General features: G+C 38.6%; 1 non-coding gene across 1 annotated transcript; it reads right to left on the bottom strand.

Annotated features, from left to right (window-relative positions):
- Positions 1–1,291: 1,291 nt before the first annotated feature.
- On the bottom strand, positions 1,292–1,364 carry TRNAK-CUU (transfer RNA lysine (anticodon CUU)). Its single transcript has one exon. It is a non-coding gene; the product is annotated as a tRNA-Lys (tRNA).
- Between the last annotated feature and the right edge of the window lie 15,551 nt (positions 1,365–16,915).

Below are 16,915 nucleotides of genomic sequence, written 5' to 3'. Positions count from 1 at the left end.
CTTTCATCTATGGGTTCTCAAGGAAAGGCCACTAGTGGGTGAACTTTACTCAATTGATCGGAGAGCTGAAGAAACCATATGAGATCTTATCCTCCGAATGAAAACTCTGGATTCACGAGGTGAACCATGGGAAAAATTGAATGAAGCTCGATTGAAATGATGCTTTATGATGGGGCTAAAGAAAAATAGCTTGCACAATTGATCCTTGTATCAAATCCAGAGACCTTTGACCAATGTTGCAAAGAGACTATCCGATTGGATAACAACATGTTAAATGATGACCTAGAAGTGGAGGATCCTTGCACAATTGATCCTTGTATCAAATCCTGAGACCTTTGACCAATGTTGCAAAGAGACTATCCGATTGGATAACAACATGTTAAATGATGACCTAGAAGTGGAGAATCCCTCAACCAAACAAATTTCTTTTAGGGGTCATCACTCAACATATTGATACCACTTTGATGAAGAGAGAGACCTGGGATGGAAAGGAGCTAAACATTAATGAAATATGAAACCTCTTCCACTTGGGGGCATAAATCCAATGCTTTTAGATTGCAATCATTGCAAGCAAGGCCATGAAACCACACTTTGTCCTAAAGTTTTTGCAACCGAACCAAATTAATCATAAACATAAGTTGTGCACCAACCTCGTTTAATTAGTACATCATACCGTATAAATGGACTAGCATGATACACAAAAACCTCAAACCTTGCAAATCCAAGAACTCACATTAGAAATTTTGGTGCTCTTTGTCTAGAATGAGACCAAATAAGGGGTAGAAATTGTTAAGGACATGACAAGATCATCACTCTAGTTCTTTTGTTATCGTGGACCACACAAGATAGTAGATTGCTTGGTCTGGAACTTGTCTCTAGCACAACAGCAAACTGCCAACACTTTGAAACCCCTACGTGAGCAACGTGCGTTACACCACTTGTTCAAAGACTGTCCGAAATTAAACACTACAATGCTAAACACAATAGAATTAGCACAACTCAACATTGTTAGTGTGGCCGTTGGACTCGAGAAAGAAAAGATACAAAAGGTTCTCTAGGAGCTGATGAAAATCCAAAAAAAAAAGATTTCTGTTTGATATTTTGCCAAAGTGAGGGTGACTCCTGTATCCGGCCTGCGTCTAAAAGTCAAGACGCTTGAGGAGCTATCTAACGTGCGTCTAAAAGTCAAGACGCTTGAGGAGCTCCAGCAAAGGCGCCGGCCTGCGTCTAAAAGTCAAGACGCTTGAGGAGCTCCACGAGTATCTATCGTGCGTCTAAAAAGAAGACGCTACGCCGGCCATGGGGCTCGAACCCATGACCACAAGGTTAAGAGCCTTGCGCTCTACCAACTGAGCTAGGCCGGCAATTGCTGCTGATCTAGCCATAGTAATTATTTTATCTCTTCTTCTCCCCACCTGTATTCATGATCCAACCACCAAGAGTGCTACTGGGTCTATGTTGATTTACGTATATACAAAGCTCTTCCCCATCAATAAAAATGATTTAACATGACCATTCAGATCCAATTAAGACATGACAAGTAACCAAATTGATCTTCACAATCCAGCAATATTTTGACATAGCCACTCACGGTTCAACTTTGCAGGTACCTTTGTTTTATGGTCTGAGCAGCCCTGCATCTTAAATTTTCCAATTTCTTGGGCATACTAACTAAATCCAGTAACTAACTAGGGGAACCAGGGGGTTTAAGGATTAATTAAGGACATGGCTGAATACACAGGGTGATGTATTAGCGATGGGCTCGGGTGACATTGATAGAAAGAAGGTTCTGGGATATGGACCATGGCATGAGCATGGCGATTTTCCAACTGTCTCTGATCATGAGGAGATGTGTATGATGCATGTAGTATGCGTTCACATATATCCTAACAGTCTGTAGATGAATGCTTCTCATGTGTGTGTGAGAGAAAGAGAGAGCGCGCGCGAGAGAGGGGGTCAAAGTGTGTGTGTGTGTGTGTGTGTGTGTGAGAGAGAGAGAGAGAGAGAGAGAGCAAAGTGTGGGAAGGGGGCTACATGTATCCTCAAAACGTAAGTATATTCCAACAACAAGATGTTTGTCACAAGAAAAACCATGGCGGTGGGGCAAATCACTACTAGATGTGGCCAAAAAAAATATATGCTCCATGATGATGATGACCATAGATCCGGATGGGCATTGTGCAAACAAGTGGCCACCGTACCTTATACTGTTGAAAAGGCATCACCAATGATCTCATGAGAACCAAACTTGGTACACACTCCATGCATCATCTAGTGTAGTTATGTGCCCATAAGTGGCCTTTTTTATTCTTGAATGATCGTTTTTTGCTCTATGAGAGCACCCAAGAGGTGGTATTTGTATGACCCAACCTACTTCATGAATCTCTTCATCTATTCTCTATTAAAGATTTGAGAGGTCAAAGCTAAGGCTTCGGAGTTGAATTGGTATATAGACGAGCTGCTTCTTTGTACCATGTGTAGGCACTTAATGATGGTTTGGCTAGTGTGGAAGCTACTTTCTTGATGGAAAAATCCTTTTGACCCCACCAACAAAAGGAGCTATTTTAGGATCATTAATGAAGTCAAATTTGTAACTATAAGAGGAGAAGATCTTCCACATGGCCTTTTGTTCTAAATATGGCACTCACGGAGATGAGATTTTTTGAATCATTACCATCATTGATGTAAGAAGGGACCACCATCAGAAATTGATAACTTCTTAGTAAGGATAACATAGGCATCAAGGAAATAAATAGGAGCTAATCTTTGCCAATTGGCTATTTTTAAGGGTTTTTTCGTAAACAAAATCGCCCAGTATTTTAAAACATTTACCCAAATTTTGGCTGTTTTAAAGGGTTTTAGAAAATATTCACCCAATTTTGGACATTTTAGGGCATTTTTTGAAAACATTCGCCCCATTTACTATAATTTTAGATTTATATAGGAAGAATAATCGCCAACCCACCTACACTTGTAGGAGGCATCTTATTTTTTACCTTGATAGGCATACCCTTGAATGTAATGAGTGACCTTAGTGAGTATAAGGGTTGGGACATCATGGGGGGGAGGGGAAGTTGGTACCTTCCCAATAAGGACAACATAAGCATACCCTTGAATATAATGAGTGACCTCAGTGTGCATAAGGTTTGTGACATCATGGGGGGGAGGGGAGTCTCCATTTGACCTCAATGGTGAGGGTTGGCTAGAGTGTACACACACTTGGGAGGGGATAAGTGTGTACAGCATAGAAAAATCCAATGTAGTCAAAGAACACCACCAAGAAAAGCGATAATAATAGAACTATATGAATTGAGGGGACTAGAACACCAAAGGAGGTGAGGGTACTAAATAAAATGTCCATTCGAGAGGCAAATAATGAATCACTAAGGGAATCGAAGAGAGAGAAATATTATAGATGAGTTATCCAATTGAAGTGTCTGGTGAGGCTAAGGATGGGAGTCACCAATGGGAGTGATTGGAATGGGGATTCGATGATGAGGCTAATACTTTGGACTTATATAATGTATCATCTAATGAGGCCATCTGATGACACTAGAGTAAATCATCAAGGAAAATGGTTGGGATAAGGATTTCAGGTGATTGGTCATACCATGCTCACCATGGTCTGGTTTGGGAGATGGACACAATGTTGAAGATAAAGGGTGTAAGAGGGAGTATTGTCAAGGCTACTATAGGGATTACCAAAGGAGGTAATAATGCAACCGGAATCTTATTCTAGGAATTGATTGTGGAAGAGTAGAGAATTCACAAGAATTAATTCAACCATAGAAACCATTGCTTGTAAGCTTCAACTAAATCAAATCAATTGAAAAATTAAACACTTAAACAAAAATACTTAGCTCAAAAAGACCATATTGGGTGCAATCTTCCCCCCTCTTGTGCGTGGCCTCTCCCCACACAAGAGTATTTCTTTATTAGCTTTCTTTTTCACCAAAATTAGGCCATAGCCCCCAAAATATACAAGATGTGCTTTTTAGAGAGCACGGCACTCTTCTTTTACAAAAATAGAGTGTCAAATATTGGGACTAGGGTAAAGCCATAGGCTTTAATAAATTCCACATAAATAAATGTATCTTTCCTAAAGTTCAAAATGGAAAAATCATTTGCTAAGGTTGCAAGCTACTATGCTTGCCAAAAATGAAATGTGATGAACCAAGACATTTCTTTCTCTCTAGCAAGTCTTCTATTTGGATTTGGATTTATCTTTGCTCTAAATTGTTGACTCTATAGGGAGCTTTACAAGGCGGAGAATTTCCAGGCAATAAGTCAATACTATGATCCTCAGGCCTAGACTTAGGTAATCCTGGAGGCAGATCTTCCATGAAACAGTCACTAAATTTGGAGATAAAAAGATCAAACTTTGCACTTTTGGATGTATCAGACTCAGCATCAAGCTGGTTAACCCATACCATATAAGTCTTGTCTCTTTTTCTTAGAGCTCTCTTTGCTTGAGTGTGACTCAACAAAGGACTTATTTCCCCTTTGACTTGACACTGGAGGATAATATTTTCATTGTCCTTCCTTAGAGAAATGCTATGAGTGTCATAGTCTATAATAGGATTGTATTTGTGTCTCCAAGGCATACCCAAAATTATATCTACCCCTTGTAAAGGTGCAACTAAGAAATCCCTCTTTTCTGTTAAAGGTTTGATGCATAAATCCAAATCTTTCACCTCTTGCATGCAATTATACTTTGTTCCAGTAAATGCTGCTTTGACTTTATAGTGCGTAGGTGAAGAATGAAGATTTAATGCTCTAAGTACCTTTTCAGAAATGAAATCATGTGTACTACCATCATCATGCAAAATAAGAACTTTATGTCCATTTATCGTTCCTTTTATTTTAAGCAAAGAATGAACATGAGGTTTACCTTCTTGTTCTGAGTAATCTGGATCGGAATTACCCTCTTGCTCGAGTGATTCTTCTTCATTGTCGTCTTCTTCAATCATATTGACTCGAGCTGCTGCTACTGGTGTCGAATTCTTGGTACGCTCCGGACAATTCGGTGCTATGTGACCTTCTTTGTGGCACTTGAAACATTTGATAGTAGATGTCTTCAGTTTGCCACTATTGACTTTCTTGTTGGTACTCATGTTGCCTTTAGCCTCGTCCTTGCCTTTGTCATAACCTGGTTTATACATCTTCTTTGAAGCATAAAAAGATTTAGTAAATGGTTTAGAAGAAGACCCTCATGTGCTTTAATCTCTTTAGGAAAACGTTGTTCAATGGTTGAATTTGAGTTCTCGTCGCCTCAAATAAATCCCGAACGATTTCACGTGATTCAAGAGACTTGGGCTAGTCGAATTGTTGATGAAATAATTTTTCTGCACTTTGAAACCTACTGAAACAGTCCTGTAAATCTTGCCCAATCTCTGTTATATTTTTTGAAATTTTTCAGAATTTTTCAGAAGCGATTTCGGAATTTTCTGACCTTTTCTAGGCAATTTTCAAGCCTTTTTAAAACCTGTAAATCACTTTTCTGCACCCAGAAATTTCAGATTTGGAAACCTTTTGTATTTCTCTTCAAATTTGAAAATAGGAGGAGTAAAGGCTCAAAAAGGTGATGTGACTTGCATGGGGTTTGGGAAAAGTAAGATTAAATTAAGAGTTGATTAGCTTATGGAGACTAAGCTCTTGTTTTTTTTATCATCTCCATGCGCCGATTTGCGCCGGCAGGCTGCCGCCGTGCGCTTCTCCTTGGGTTTTCTTTTGATGATTTTTTGATGGCTTTTACACAGATTTATCTGCTCCGTTCATTATAGATTTACTCATGCTTGAAGCTTTCTGATTTATGAGAGAATACTGTGAGGTTTTTGGCTATGGGGATTTCATCCATGCGGTCAGATTTTGATTTCACTGAGTATTTGGAAAAACCACTTTTTGATAGAGAGGGATGGTTTTGCAGGGTGGTGAGTGGGTTTGAGAGTAGATCTAGTTTTGAATCTTTGACCTTTGGGTAAAGACCTTCAAAACACCCTTCTGTCCACTGGATAATTTCTTGCACTTTCTTGATTTTTGAGAAGTTGAGCCCTTTCCTACCTTCTCCACAAATCTCCTAGCCCAAGCTCTGATACCACTGCAACCGGAATCTTATTCTAGGAATTGATTGTGGAAGAGTAGAGAATTCACAAGAATTAATTCAACCATAGAAACCATTGCTTGTAAGCTTCAACTAAATCAAATCAATTGAAAAATTAAACACTTAAACAAAAATACTTAGCTCAAAAAGACCATATTGGGTGCAATCTTCCCCCCTCTTGTGCGTGGCCTCTCCCCACACAAGAGTATTTCTTTATTAGCTTTCTTTTTCACCAAAATTAGGCCATAGCCCCCAAAATATACAAGATGTGCTTTTTAGAGAGCACGGCACTCTTCTTTTACAAAAATAGAGTGTCAAATATTGGGACTAGGGTAAAGCCATAGGCTTTAATAAATTCCACATAAATAAATGTATCTTTCCTAAAGTTCAAAATGGAAAAATCATTTGCTAAGGTTGCAAGCTACTATGCTTGCCAAAAATGAAATGTGATGAACCAAGACATTTCTTCCAAAGTAAACTCTTCAATTTCCATAGTCTTCATCACCTGAAAATATAAGCCCAATTAATTGTTAAATTAATCCCACAAATATTAAACAGGCACAAATCATCACCAACTCATGACTACCAGGCGTAAGTACCCCAGGAATCACCCTGCCATACAAACCTAACTGAAATAATCATAGGTGGCCTCAAACATACATCATATACCGTACGTATTAATATTTATAGTGGTGTCACCCACGATATTAACCTAGCCGGCATGACGCAAGAGTAATCTAGGCGTCCCCAAATTACTCAAGAGGGGATAAATAATATTTTTCTAGAGGACTTAAAATATATTCTCATGACAAATAAGGAGTGGTAATTGATGGCAAGGCTAAAACAAGGACTTGCTGGGGGAGTTGAGGAAAAGGTGCTCAAGAACAAAGTTAATTCAATTGGGAATGGTAATAGTAGTAGCAATAAGGAAGGTGAATGAAAAAGGGAAGACTTCATCCAATAACACTGAGGGAGGTGGTTGGATTGTCAATGGACACAATAGGAGTTAGTTGACATTGGGATATGCCCAACCAGAGACTTGGGATAGTGCTTGGTAGATCACAACCAAGGAGGTAAGAAAATAATCAAGATTACATCCAACAAGGCAACAAGGGGAGGGTGAGGAGGGAGGTGGCTTTGGTGGAAGATAAGTATCCCTTTACTTGAAAGGTTGGTGTGGAAGAGCAGTATCCCTTTACTTGAAAGGTTGGTGTGGATGTAGACCCTTAGTTCATAACTCAGGTTTAGAGTATGACCATAATGTGGGCCTCTTGTTTGCCAAAGTTTGATGATTTGCTTATTGTGAACACTTATTTACTAGTCATTAAGGATTCTGTACTACATTATTTGAGGAATCTTTGGGGACATCCTTTTGAGGAGAAGACTCAAGCGGGGACTCAAGGCTCAAAGGATCATCATCATGAAGCCATCATGAAACTTAATAAACTCACTAAAAGTAGCAAATTTCTCTTTTTTTTCTCATCAATTGTGTTAGTAATGGCTTTAATTGTTTCTTTGGGCACAAATTATTGCTTCTGGATTTTCCATTTCATCCAACACTTAGATTGCTATATAGACACTATCAAACACTGTGATTACATTAAAAGCTCCCATCCACCTTTGTCAGAGCTTTCCTTAGAATGGTATATGAGGATCAATTCACCTTCTTTGAACACCTTGAGTCATGGTACATTTTCTTCTCATTTTGTGGCCACCACCATGAATTACAAGGTATCCTTTGGATATCGTTTAAGGTGGATCAATCTTCTATTTAAAATTTTTCTCTCTCTAAGTCTTTTAGGTACTCACAGCAAGGGTAACTCTAGTTTCACTTAGGAAGATGAATTTAATGACATATAATAGCAAGGGTAACTCTAGTTTCACTTAGGAAGATGAATTTAATGACATATACTAGCAAGGGTAACTCTAGTTTCACTTAGGAAGATGAATTTAATGACATATACTAATTGGAATGGATTTTGGCTAGTTTTAGTTTATGAGCAAGTAAGTCCACAATGCATGGGAAAAGGAAATCTTTAGGAGGCTTAAGAAGATTTTACTTAGCTTCTATGACCAACTATGTGTATATGGACTCAAAAAGCAAAGTCTTCAATATTGTTCCCAAACCAGGAGGGGATGAGTTCAAGTCCATTTCCAAAAAACCCAATATATATATATATAGAATAGATAGGCCTGACTTAGGGCTCTATTTCTACAAGGATTTTTGGATAATATATATGTTCCCTGTGATGAGCTAAAAGCATATCAAGAACTTTGGTAGGGGGTGAAGGAGCCATCTCTAATCCCTCACCCCAAACCTCATTCATTGTTACATAATGTCCACCCTTTAGCTGAACGGGAATGCCCAGACACTGTGTGTAATAATTGTCCACTGTGCCAATGACAACCCAAACCTCATTTGTAACATTACCTTCCTCTTCTCCCAGGCCAAGGCTTCTACAAAGGTACACAAGTGCAATATTTCCAAAGGGTTGCTTATTGCATCAACAAGCAAAGGAGAATTTCAAGCAGATTTCTAAAGGCTTTACCCAAGGTTTATTTTGTGAACAGAATCAAAGATTTCAAAGATAATTTGGGCATCAATGTTGCCATATACATAGGCAGTGATGTGTGTAAACACACTTAGGATCGCCGGGGCACTTTTTCCCTCTTTAGGAGGTTTTTTCCCCCGACTTGTATATACGCCCATCCTTCTAGGGCTAACTTATCTTTTGTACATTGACACAATCTAATACACTTTGTGTTGTGTGCATTCTTGCTGCTTCTTCTCCAAGCTTTGTGTGCTTTCCTGCAACCCTAATTCCAACAATTGGTATCAGAGCAGGCATCGGCTCCCAGGGCTACGCCGCCAGCACCCTCCGACTCACGTTCTCCGATTGAGGTGAGTTTTCACGAGCGCTTGCAAGTCCCTATACTCTGCAAATAATCTCGTTGGGCTTTGCGTTCTCAGAATTTGCATCTGAGGTCGTTTCGGGCTCCGTTTTTGCATTTCAAGTTCTGCACAGGTGTTTTTGTCATTTTCTGCAGAAATTTTGACAGTGCAATTTTCTGCAAAACAGGCATACGTGTTCTATTGTAGACCGTGCTACGTAGCACGAGTTGTTTTCTGTTCAATCTTTGCTTCATTACAGGTAGCTTTTGCATCAGTTTCAGTCAGTGGCCATGGCTGATAAAAACAGCAATGATGTATTTCGCATGTTGTCTGCTGAAGACAAACTGGATGGAGACAGCAACTACCCACTTTGGGCATACATGATGCAGCATGTTTTGGTTGCAAAAGGAGTGGAACATTGTGCAGGGTATGGATGTACGTCCAGGTTCTGTGGATGTAGGATCTGTTAAGGATGTTGCAGGTTCTAGTAGCTCTACTATTGCTACTATTTTACCCATTGCTGAACAAGCTCGTTGGGATGGTAAAGATGCGCAGGCTCATGCCTTGATTGCACTTTCTGTCAAACGTAACATCACCCCACATATTCGTTCAGCTAAAATAGCAAAACAGGCTTGGGATATTCTAGCTGGTTTGTATGCAGGTCGTAACGAGGCAAAAATTGCTTACCTGCGTAAAGAGCTAGAATTGAAGATTATGCAAGAAGATGATGACATGAATGTTTTTCTTGCTGAGATTAAAGATCTCAAAGAACAGTTGATTTCTGCAGGTGAGATTATTCCTGATCATTCTCTCGTGCAGACTGTTCTTGATGCTTTACCTGAGACATATCAGACTTTTGCTTCCACGTGGAGACTTCTTAATGAGGACAGACCTGATGCTGTCAAGTATGATACTTTAGTCAACAAGCTCTTGCAAGAAGCGCAGTCCAAGCAAAACAGGGCCAGGCAGTGTGCAGTTGATCAAGCATTTATGGCTGCCCAGCAGCAGGCAGAGAAGAAGTGGTAAGGCAGCCCCTTCCACTGTTTCTTCTCCTATTAGTAGGTCTGCAACTTCTTCTCCTTCCACAGGTAGCAACAATAAGTCTGAGAAGGCTCTTGATAAAGGCAAGAAAAAGACCAGGTGCAACTATTGTAAGGCAAATGATTATGTCATTAAGAATTGCCCTAAGCTAAAGGCTAAAGAGGCAAAGAAGAAAGAGTCAAATGCAGCCACAATAGCGGATGCTTCTACAAATGCAGATTCTGCAAATGTTGTGCAGGATACAGAATGGGCGTTTAGCGTGTATTGCCAGTATGATCCATCTGTACATGATGCATGTTTGGCAGTTTCTATTGACTCTCATGTTTGGTATTTTGACAGTGGTGCTACAAAGCACATTACCTCGCATCGTGATATGTTCACTTCTCTTGAGGCTGTCCCTAATGGGAATACTGTCACATGTGCCAATAATGCTTCTTACCCAGTGAAGGGCATTGGTAAAATTATGCTTACGGCTGCAAATGGCAGCGCTTTCACACTTTCAGATGCTTTGTATGTGCCAGGGATAAAGAAGAATCTATTGTCTGTCTCTGCACTTGCTAGACTTGGACTTGTAGTCAAATTTGTGGATGACAGACGTACTGTTCATGATTTGACTTCTGGTGATACGATTATTGTATCTGGCACCTTGTTTCGTGGGCTGTATAGGCTCAATTCTTATGACAAGTGTGTGGAAGATTAAGCAAATGCAGTTTCAGATGCAAAACTATGGCATGCTCGTTTTGGTCATCTGAACTTTGCTAGTTTGCTGCGTTTGCAGAAATTTGATATGGTTGCTTCATTGCCCCCTCTTGAGGCACCATTGAAACATGTTTGTGAAGGCTGTATTTTAGGCAAAATGCAGCGTTCTGCGTTTCCAAAGGATGGTTCTGTGCGGGCTACTCGCAAATTGCAACTTGTACATAGTGATGTATGTGGGCCTATGCAAACTCCGTCATTTGGTAAACACTTGTACTTCGTGACTTTCATTGATGATTACTCAAGGCATGCATGGGTATATCCACTAAAGGCAAAGTCCGAAGTGTTTTTGTGCTTCAAACAGTTTTTGCTTATGGTTGAAAATGTATCCAATTGTAATGTGGGCACCCTCCGTTCTAATCGAGAGGGGGAGTACATGTCTAAAGAGTTTTATGCATTTCTAGCTAGTCGTGGGATAAAACACCAATGTACAGTGCCGTATACCCCTCAGCAAAATGGTGTTGCTAAGAGGAAGAACAGGTCACTTATGGAGATGGCACGATGTATGGTCAAGAGCCAAGCTTTGCCACATGCGTTTTGGCTTGAGGCTGTCATGTGTGCTGCATATGTACTCAACAGGTGTCCCACTAAGGCCTTACAGTCTATTACTCCATACGAAGCTTAGCATGGTAGGAAGCCTTCTATTGGTCACTTGCGTGTCTTTGGTTACTTGGCCTATGCTTTAGTGCATGTGTAACAATGCAGAAAATTGGATGATAAGGCTGTCAAATGCATTTTTGTTGGTTACAGTGCTGAGAGCAAGGGTTACAGATTGTATCATCCGCAGTCAAAGCGTATCTTGATTAGTCGAGATGTTGTTTTTGTGGAAGATGCTGTGCAGCCTTTGTTATCATGTACCAGAGAGACAGGTGAGTTCACGGGATGTATTTGATACATTGTTGCCTCTATTTACAGGTGGGAATTCAAATGTAAGTCCTAATGAGGCAAATATTCAGCCTATGCAGATTTCAAACGACATCATAGATCAGCCTATTTCTGATGCAGATTTACAGGATGTAATTTCTGAGGATAGGGCTGAAAATGAGCAGGCTAGAGGTATGCATAAATGGCTGGTGCAAACCTTGCGTGATAGTAAGATTGATGCACCTATGACTAGTCGTACTCGTTCAGGTTTTCAGCATGCCTCTTATACATCAGATTGTTATGCTTTGGCTGTGTCTAGTATGTGTGAAGAGGAAGAACCTCTTTCATTTGATGAGGCACAAAAATCAAAAAATTGGTTGGCTGTAATGCAAAGTGAATATGATGCTATAATGAAGAATGGTACATGGTCTTTGTGTGATTTGCCTATTGGTAAAAAGGCCATTGGATGTAAGTGGGTTTTTAAGTTGAAACGAAAGCCAGATGGTAGTGTTGATCGCTATAAGGCTAGGCTTGTTGTTGCAAAGGGTTATGCTCAAGAAAAGGGCATTGATTTTGATGAGACCTTTGCTCCCACTTGTCGTATGACTACCATTCGTAGCATTTGTGCATTGGTAGCTCATAATGGTTGGAATGTACATCAGTTGGACATAAAGACTGCATTCTTGAATGGAGATTTGCATGAGGAGGTGTATGTATCGCAGCCTCGTGGTTTTGTTCAAAGAGGGCAGGAAAACAAAGTGTGCAGGTTGAAAAAGGCTTTATATGGTTTAAAGCAAGCTCCACGAGCTTGGTATGAAAAGATACATGCATATTTGACTGCACATGGTTTTCACAATAGTCCAATAGAAAGCACTTCGTATGTTAAACGTGTGGATGATGTACATCTAATCATTGCTCTCTATGTCGATGACATGCTGCTCACAGGACCAAATGAGAGTCATATTGCTGATTTTAAGGCTGATTTGAATGCCTCTTTTGAGATGTCAGATTTGGGGCATTTGCATCATTATTTTGGGATACAATTTAAGCAGTGTGATGGAGGTATTGCTTTGTGTCAGACAAAGTATATTGAGACATTGTTGCAGAGATTTGGCCTTGAAAACTACAAGCCTATTGCTACTCCAATGGAGACAGGTTTGAAGTTAAGTCTTCATGATGCTGGAGATCACTTTGATGTCACACTGTATCAAACAGCTGTTGGTTGCCTCATTTATGTATGCATTACGAGGCCGGACATTCAGTTTGTAGTCTCACAGGTGAGCAGGTTTATGCATAGCCCAGGGTCTCAGCATTGGAAGGCAGTTAAACGCATCTTTCGCTACTTGAGTGGCACCATACATCTTGGGTTGTTTTATCCCAAGGGGGGATCATTGCCGCCAGATTTACATGCTTTTTCGGACTCAGATTGGGCTGGTTGCTATGACACAAGAGTGTCCACAAATGGTTTTTGTTTCATGCTCGGTAGCTCATGCATATCTTGGTTGAGCAAGAAGCAACCTACTGTGGCCACTTCTAGTTGTGAAGCTGAGTACAGGGCAGCTTTCACAGCTACGGTTGAGTGTGTGTGGCTCAGACGGCTTATGACTGATTTGGGTGTTAGACAGGAGTCTGCCACCTCTATCTACACTGACAGTCAGAGCGCATTGGCAGTTGCGAGAAACCCAGTTTTTCATGCTCGCACAAAGCACATTGAGGTGCATTATCACTATGTCAGGGAGAGACTCTCAGCAGGAGAGATCAGCTTGGCCTATGTGCCAACACAGGACAACCTCACCGATCTTTTTACAAAGGCACTTCCTCGTGAGAAGTTCGAAGCTTTCCTCAAAGCTTTGGGCTTGCTCCCCTTTGTGGATTGATCTTCTTCGGGCATGGCACTCCCCTATACATGAGTGCCAGCTCTCGTTCACACCATCACTTCCAGGGGGATTTGTTGCCATATACATAGGCAGTGATGTGTGTGAACACACTTAGGACTGCCGGGGTACTTTTTCCCTCTTTAGGAGGTTTTTTCCCCCGGCTTGTATATACGCCCATCCTTCTAGGGCTAACTTATCTTTTGTACATTGACACAATCTAATACACTTTGTGTTGTGTGCATTCTTGCTGCTTCTTCTCCAAGCTTTGTGTGCTTTCCTGCAACCCTAATTCCAACAATCAAGGAATCTCATACTTCAAACTTCTTCGATGACTCTTTCTCAAGATATCTAAATCTCCACGAGAATAACGGTATTGATGTTAGTGAGAGACTCTTAGATAGAGAGAGATTAATGACTTTAGGAGGTTTAGGATTCTCATAATTCAAGCTTCTAAGATGACTCTTTCTCAAGCTATCTATATCTCCACGACAATATGGGTATTGATGGTTAGTGAGAGACTCTTAGATAGGGAGATTACTGACTTTAGGAGGTTTATAGTTTTGAAGAAAAAAACTCTATTTAAATTCCTTTTTCTAATTACCTAATATTTATGTTTATAATTATTATGTTAACTATTTCAAAATTATAAGTCAAGCAACTCAAGTACATGTGTTTCGACAAGTATTGCATCTTCAAATTATTTAATTACTTGTAAATTAATTATTCCTTGAGATGTTTCTATTTTGTCAAACAATTAACTTTTTGCAGCTCAGCTTAATGATTTCTTACGAGCTACATGTTCATTCCTGTTTGACAAAGTTATTCTATCAATTTCTATTTCTAAGTTTGTATGCATCATGTGTCATCTTAAAATTTTATTTTGTAGAAAAATAATTCATCGTTTCTAAGGTAAGTTATCGTTTCTAAGGTAAGTTTTTGTATTAAGCTAACTTGACCACAATCTTAGAATCAAAATTTAGAATTTTTTTTTCAAAGAAGAAGAATAAGCCCACAATCGATTGCACCATCGATGGCAATCATCTCAAGCAAGAGGGGTAACACGGACTTCGAAAAGTCTCAAGGTGAAGGTATTCATTAAATCTTTGTCTACACCTTCTATTTTTTGTAACTAGTTTTCAAATTTGACTTACAGTTAAATTTTCTATAACTTTGAGTTTTGAAGCCTCTAGTTTAGTCAAGACTTAGATGTTTAATCTAGAAAGACCTTAAGACTAGATTTCCAATTTTACCATTGAGCAACATTAGACCTTTAATCTCTATGAATGACAAACAATTTGACAAGTCATGACTCATATACCCAGTTAAGAGATCAATTCTTAAAATGACCAAGAGATTTATATCAATTTTGAAGCTCATGTTAAGATTAATGGAATTAAGATAAATAAATCATTTAAGATATTATCAATTTGAACACGGTTAAGACATTATCAAGTCGACCAAGATATCAACAAGTTGATCTAAGCTAATTATTTCAAGTCCATGTTTTACTCAAATTAATGTATTTATCAAGACATTGTTTAGACCAAATACATCTAAGATCAACAACTATTTAAGTAACTTAATTTACCATGACCAAGACCATACAAGATCTAAGAATTAGGCAAAGATAAATGTCAAGAGTAATTATTCAAGATTTCAAATATACATGGAGGATTCAATTACCTTGGTAAGTGAAATATTTTTCAAAGAGCATAATTTTAACCATTTCAAATTTCAAGAATAGATAAGGGTAGCAATTGATTATTGAACGTATCATTGATTTACTCTTAGCTTACTCTAGTTCTAGTGTTTACTACAAAAACAAGTCTCTTGTTTTTCCAAGTATGGCAAAAGACTAGAAAATTTAATAATTATAAATACCCATAGAGAAATTATAAATTTTTAATCAATTATTAATGTTTCTCTCAAGCCCTCAAAAGAATCAAAATTCAAGACCAAACTTTCCCAAATCTTGCAAGAACACCAACAATCATTGACAAGATCTAGAATAAATCATCATGAGTTGGATGATTTCAAGATTCAATCACATATCAAGTCATTGAGAAAGGTAATTACAAACTGATCAACATTTGTATCACTCAACTTATCAATGGCTAGAGAATTAGGACAAAATAGGAAATTTGATTAACAAGTACAAAATTAAGAATAAATCATCATGAGTTAGATGATTTCAAAATATCAATCACATATCAAGTCATTGAGAAAGCTAATTACAAACTGATCAACATTTGTATCACTTAACTTATCAATGGTTAGAGAAGTAGGAAAGAATACAAATTTTAAGAAACAAGTATAAAATAAGAGAATTACAAGAATCCCAAAACTAACAACCAAGATATAGAGAGTAATTTTATGCCAATTATAATTGTAAGTTCAAGATCTACCATAAATTAATTAATGAGAAGCTAGAAATTGAGTGTGTATCAAGTTATTCATAATATTCAAGAAAATTATTTATTGACCTACCATTTGTAACTTTGATTTATTTTTTATATAGGAAGTTAAATTTATATTTGTTTGTTTTTTTTAGAGATAAATAAAATTTATGTTAGAATGTAAGTTTCAGAAGGAACTGGCCACTCCGTCTCAAACTACCATTCTTAAAGACTATTATTTGGAGTTAGGCTAGTCGTATAGGACACTATGATTAATTTCATATGAATACACTAGGCATATTTATGTCTTCTATCTTATACCATCTTATGTGTGTATGTGGAATGTGCCTCTATTGGTATGGGACACTTAGACTTGTTTCACACATGTTGTTGCATATTTGCATTATGTGTTGATCGAGTTTTCCACACTAATCTCGTGAAGCTATCCTCTCACGGATTTATGTAACTAAGGTTAGTTGCAACCCAAGCAAGAGGGAATGTTACAAAATCCACTCTTGAGTTAATAGGAATTATATTTTATATCAAGGATGCCCGTGTTTGCCATGCCATGTGATTTGATGTTATCGTTACCTATTTCTCATGTCAGCGTTCGGATTGATTGATGTGTTCAATTGATTATTTGAGTAACATGGATTATCTCTATGAGTATAAGTAGTGAGACGTGCAAGGGTACAGAGTGAGGTGTCACACTGTACCCTTGCTGATGTCATTGTACGGATGATGGATTAAGTAGCGGTGCGAAGATAAAGATCATGTGCTAATTATGATATTTTTATATTAGAATTTTATTGATCATGTGTAGCCTATCACGTGGATAGATTTGTATGTGCAAAGGTTTTAACATGTTTGAAACTTTAGAACTTTGTGCAAGGTTATTTATATGTAAAGAAAAAGCCCAAGGTGCTATTATTAGCTCCAAGGGCTAAAAATATGAATATGACATAGATACTACGTGTGGGGGAAGGAG

Source organism: Cibotium barometz, chromosome 58, assembly GCF_041138505.1.
Source record: "Cibotium barometz isolate CiBa-2024 chromosome 58, ASM4113850v1, whole genome shotgun sequence".
NCBI lineage: Eukaryota > Viridiplantae > Streptophyta > Polypodiopsida > Cyatheales > Cibotiaceae > Cibotium > Cibotium barometz.
This window is presented reverse-complemented; position numbering and strand designations above follow the sequence as displayed.